Raw genomic sequence first — 6,465 nt, 5'->3', positions numbered from 1 at the left:
CATCTATTCTTTCAGCACACACACACCTGTCTGACTAACTGGACTGTTTTCAAAAAGACAATGAATAAAGCTTCACTTTCTTCCAATGTATCTTCTCAAAATCCCCCCCTCCCCCCCCCAATTTTTTTTTTTGTTTTACATAGTGACATCATTGCTGCCAGGACCACCGCCTAATCTCCTCCCTACTATTCAAACTAATTCTAGGCTCCGAATATCTACTGCAAAGTAGAAGCTGCTTGTTGGCACTTGCGAAATTAAGTCTTGCAACATGCAATGACTTCATCAAAGGGATTTTTATGTCAGGCACTATTTCCCTGTGATTTCAATTTTGCTCCTCAGAAGCAACTAATATATATATATATATATATATATATATATATATATATATATATATATATATATATATATATATATATATATACAAAATTGCTACACTGACACAACAGTGACTTCACTGAAACTATGTCTGAATTGCTGTGTCTCAGGGCCAAACAAATTTGCTATAGATCGGTCCAAACTGTTAGGAGTTCCCGATTACAAACACCCAATCTGGCAACACCATCTATTACGCACAGTGATGGAAAAGTACACATATGTAGAACACTAGAACAGCCTTTTTTTTCATAAACTGAAAATCTAGCTGATGCGAAGTATTTAAATAGAAGATATTTTTTTTTTTTTATAAATAACCAATGATGTGCAGGATAGATGCTATATACTGCATTTTAATGTTTATTATTTATATGCACATTTCACACATTTCAATAGACAGATTAAACTTAGACCTGCACACAATCCCTGAGAAGTATGTCTAATGTGGCAAGAAAATGTTTTTTATTTATTTTTTTTATTCAACAAACCCAATGTTAAAGTTGGTTTATATATATATATATATATATATATATATATATATATATATATATATATATATATATATATATATATATATATAATAGGAAACGCCTCGTGTAAAAGGGATGGACTTCAGATGAATTCATACATGTTTAAGTTGGGTGGAGCACTAAAGTGCATTCATCTTCAACCCTGAGTCCAGAAGTTAATATAATTAATATTTATAGTATATATATATATATATATATATATATATATATATATATATATATATATATATATATATATATATATATATATGTAAAACCGGAGAATGTTTTAGTTTTCGCAGAAAAAAAAAAAAAAGTAAATACTCTTTCTAAAGAAAAAACGCATAGGATTTTTTTTGTTTTTTACTTCATATTAACAAAAACTTACCTTTTTTTCAGGGACAGTGATGAATTTCTAAAGCAGAGATTTTAGCCTGGAACAGGGACAAAGTCTACACATTCCTCACTCTAGTTATTTATAAGGCGGCTCCACCCGGCCTGCAGTGTGGGCGTGCACAAACACAAGCGCAAGCAGGTTTAACCGTTTCAGCATCTGTATGCGGGTTGTGCGAGTTAATTCACTGATTCGACTCTTTTGAACTACGTGCTCAAGTGAGTCGAATGTTGTGGAGTCGAGTGCGTGGTTCACGAGCGAGGACGTCGTTGAGCCTTTAACTGCAGGCTGTGGCACATTTGGTACCTGGCCACCAACAATAAAGCAATCAACATTTTAATTTTTATTTCAAATTGTTTGACTTTCACATCTTTTGAAAGATTCCAATTTCCCCACCCTGGTTTCAGTCACACTTTTTTTATGTGCATCTTTCAATTGAACTGATTCTATATTATGGTGAATTGAGTTAAATGTTTGGTATAAATGTAAAAAGAAAAAACTAATTCAATCATCTAATATGCATAACAGTAATGCTACTTGTTTAAGTTAATCAAACTGGAATTCTGCTCACAGAGAGAGGTACTGCCAAAGTTTATGCAGCTTTAAACTAAAACAAAATTAAATGTTTAATTGGAACTAAAGACCTGTGTGAATCGATTTTGGTCTTTTTCTCTTTTCATATATGGCATCGCATGCCGACGTTGAATATCTGTATCTATAGTCTACAGGCTATAATCTATAGTCTACAGGCTACAGCCTAAACATCTATTTTAAAGGCTACCTAATCTTAAATCTACAAGTACATAATAATAGTTCTAATAGAAATACCGTAATACTCAATGCATGACGATACAACTGAAAAGTTAATAGTAGCTTAAAGCTCTAGTGGACTAATGTAACTCTAGTAACTAATGGAGCTTGATGGTTATGATTATAACTGACAACACAGCTAGACACCAGACTACATTCTGCCAGCCCCAAATTCTACATTCAAACCTCTCATAGCTTGTAACTTCAAAAACCTAGTCTACACCTGCACTGTGCAGTTGCAATATAATGTAACATCACAGTGTGGGTCCGGAATGATGCTCCACATAAAACTTTAGAAACCCCTGATGAAAATTCACCTTACAACCAAAACAGAGGTTGAGCGAGTTAAACTGGTAGACCATGTTCCTTACTTTATGTCACTTTGCTAAATTAAACATCACCTGTTTGCGAACTCCTAATTGTGTTTGTGTCTTTAACAAGGCTAATTATATTGCTTTAAAAGTTACAATATAGAAACTGTTCGCCTTCTATCAGATGGTCAACCAGCTCGATTAGCTCAGCCTGATTAAAGTCTGCAACCACTTGAATTATGGGGAATCAAATGCAAACAAATGACACTTACATCAGCATTCAACTATGTATTGTTTTTGGTTTAGCTAACTAGGAATGTATTTTATAATAAAACATTTTGGTCCCTGCAGACATAAACAGCCAGCCCTTCTATTATAAGTAACATGGATAATAAAATCAGCTGTAAGCCTGGACTTATTTCATACTTCTTCATCTACTTGCAAAGAAGCTTCATAACTGGTTAATACAGCTAGGCCTCGTTGCCAGTGGGACATTTTTAGAGTGCTTTTGAAGATCTGGGTGCTGCCTTTCAAGATCCAAAGGCAGTCAAATCAGAGTGTTCATAAAAACAATTAGAAATACTACAAATAATACTTAAAATTGATCAAATCTTATTAAACCATGCAATATCGGTAGAAGAGAAGGAAACCTATTATATATCTTATTAGAAGTGTGCATGCATAGAGATTGTTGAACAGAAGTTTACATAGAGATTATACTGGAGTCTGGTTCCACCCTTTCTCCCCTCCTCTATTTCCCAACAAAATGAGTCATAACTTCCAGCACTGCCCTTACCCACAGTCCCGTGTGTGTGTGTGTGTGTGTGTGTGTGTGTGTGTGTGTGTGTGTGTGTGTGTGTGTGTGTGTGTGTGTGTGTGTGTGTGTGTGTGTGTGTGTGTGTAAGAGAGAGAGAGAGAAACATAAGTGTATCTTTTGGATTGTAGACAAAAACTCTTTTTATCAGGTTGTTAATTTGAAGGGAAGGGCTGCTTTTGGCTGCATACCACAAACACACACACATACACACACACTACCTTAGATATGCAGATCCTTTGTTATCGGTGTCAGGAACTGCCAAATTCATTTGGGTAGAAGAGCTGAACAGACACCAAAATTCCCCAGTTTAAATATAAGGTAGTGTAGCTGTGTGCTTTTTTGTCCAGCCGAATCGATTTGAACACATTGTGTTGATTCAACACTGAGGACTGTTTCAAGCAAACTCATGCTTACTCATGCTACATCAGTAGCTCCCCCACACCACAAGACCTAATTAATTCTTACTCTGCCTCACACAAATATCAAATATCAGGCTAGGAAGGAATTTCAACCAATCCACATGGGATTTGTTTATGATAAATGGAAAAACAATATAAAATTAAATATCTATTAAATATTTAAATAAAAGTCTTATAAAGTGAAGGGATAATATTTACCACATAGCCAACATCCTCCTTTTGAAGTGAACGGCCGTGTTGGGTGTGGTACAGAAGCATCATTCCCAAGCAAACATGGAGCAAAAAAGAATCAGCTTTTATTTATTTTGCTTGAAATTGTCCACCAGTCAGCTACAGCAACATTCCAGAGTCTATTAAAAAGAGACGCTGCTAATTATTGCAGGCTGTAATTTAACAGAGACAGAAGAAAGGTGCAGAATAGGAACGGTGATTGCAAAAGCCTGTGAGAACCACTCCTTAGAATTTGGAGTTTGACTCGGGTGTGTCTTGTGGAATTAGAGACCATGTGTTTGAATGCTGGTTGTACTGCTCCACTGACATTGATGGTCTAAAGTTTTCAGCGGCCCTCTCATTCTCTAGATTCCGAAACAAGGCTGCTGCAAGTTTGAGCAAGTAGGGTTTCAAAAATGTTTATTAAAAAATCATTAAAGCATTTAAGATTTATTTATTTAAGAATTTAGTGACACTGACAGGCTTCACATCTGTTTTTTTTAATTCGGTAAAGAAAATTCCAGTGGGTTCCCCCCGACACCTGGACATTTAAATATTGTAAAATAATAATTAAAAAAAAATAAATAATAATAAATATATGTCCCAATCTTATTCCAATTTTCAGTTTTTTAATTTTGATAGACTCTAATTTGTGCTCTAGTTTCTGGCTGGAACCAGGACTTAAGATGTTATAGAACACCTGGCTCAAGTTTCAGCATGTTATGTGTTCCGAGAATGCTTTTCTTACAACGTGTTCAACTGAGTTATTGCAGACTTCTTGTCAATTCAAGACTGGATGTTCTACCTGCAGAATTGCATTAGACCTTTTTTTCATGACATCCTGTGTGAAACTAGAGCTATTGTAAAGAGCCCAACTTTCAACCAATCAGGCACCAATAATCTTGCCTGAGTTCCTGAGATTTCTTATTCCATTGTAATGTTAAATGTGACCATTACCTAAAGCCTTTGGTCCTTTTCTGCATAAATATATGTATTGTACAAGTGTAAATAATAAAATGTACTGCCAAAGGAATACTGAACAAGATAAGTCACCTTATACTTAACCCAATTCTGTCTGTATCTGAAGATTTTCTATAAATGCACACAATAATGGCTAAAATTCATTTGAACAACTTTGTACCATTTAGCATTTTTTCTTTTAAAGATAAAAAAAAAAAAAAAATACTGGTGTCCCTTCATTTAAAAATATTTATAATATACTATTTTGAAAAAAAAATGTGTACAATGTCTTTGGGGTAAAACAAAGGATTGGCTTATAAAACAGGTTTTCTCACTTTTTGACCTTCTTTTCATGAGTTTAGAATTTACTGGTAGCTTTTACTAATGCATACAATTCTTTTGTTATCAGTTCACATCAGTAACTGGTAAAAGCTGCTTTCTGTGGCAATCTGATTCAAGGGCGTACCATTTTTAGTCATAAAACATGTAATACATGTCATGTTTTGCTTATGTTTTGTTTGGACTATTTTAATTGGAAATAAGTAGGGACAGGATCAGTTGGCTTGAGTATAGGAAAGATAAATATAATATTCACTATACTGAAAAAGGGATTGTGGCCTGGAAAATGTCAATAGAATTAATAAGAAGTACAACAAGAATGATTGTGTAACACATTTGTTATGCTTAACAATTTCCAGAACTGAGCACTTTGCTATTATAAGAAACTGCTGATCTCCTTTTTTCAACAACAACAAAAAAAAGTCTATAGAGTTTACACAGCCTGGTGTAAAGAAAAACCCCTAAAAAAAACATATTTGTTTCCACACTTGCATGTAAGATGAGCATGTTGTATGCTAGGTGGCAGTGTTGTATTAACCATAACAGAATTGAAAGAAAAGGGCAAAAAAAAATTCATTGGGAAAGAACTTTAAGCCGAATAAATATTAAACAGAAAGTTTCACTGTGCCAATTGTTTTTGTATTTTTTTTTTTTTATATTAAGTATTGCAGTGTGTTAAATTATATAAGTATCATGACTTGACTTGAATAATACAACAGTTTAAATGCATGTTTATAAAATGCCTTGTTAGTAAACTGTAAGGTCAAGCCCTCACACTGTCACATGGCAATTTTTAGAGGCTTGCATGGTCTGAATATATTCAGTCGACTAGACATTTACAACAATTATTTTTCAATCTTAGAAAACTGAGCTAAAATACAAAGCTGCCTTAATTTATGTTACCCAGCATTAATATCCACACTAGATATTATTTTAAGATACTGTGGTATTAATAATAATATGTTAACAGGCCATTGTGATCATTTCAGATACCACTAATGAGCCCTTGACCAAGACCCTCAATGGGTAATTGTATAAATGAGATAATTGTAAGTCGCTGGTTAAAGGCATCTGCCAAATGTCCTTAATGTAAGAACGGTAGGGCTACTCACTCCTGAGTCCTTTTTTGACACTTTTAGTTCTGTTGTGGGGATTTTTGGGCTATGGTCTTAAAACTTTGATCAACTGATGAACAGCCTGTTTGAGTTTAAATGCAGTTTTCAATACATTGTCAATCTGTTTATTTTTTTCTCTCTCTTTTGCTCCTTTTTCTTCTTTAGACATTTTAAAGCAGCTCTTACAAACTGGTTATGATACTTATAAT

This window comes from Silurus aristotelis (assembly GCF_946808225.1).
Source record: "Silurus aristotelis genome assembly, chromosome: 1".
Lineage (NCBI taxonomy): Eukaryota > Metazoa > Chordata > Actinopteri > Siluriformes > Siluridae > Silurus > Silurus aristotelis.
Note: the sequence above shows the minus strand (reverse complement) of the source record.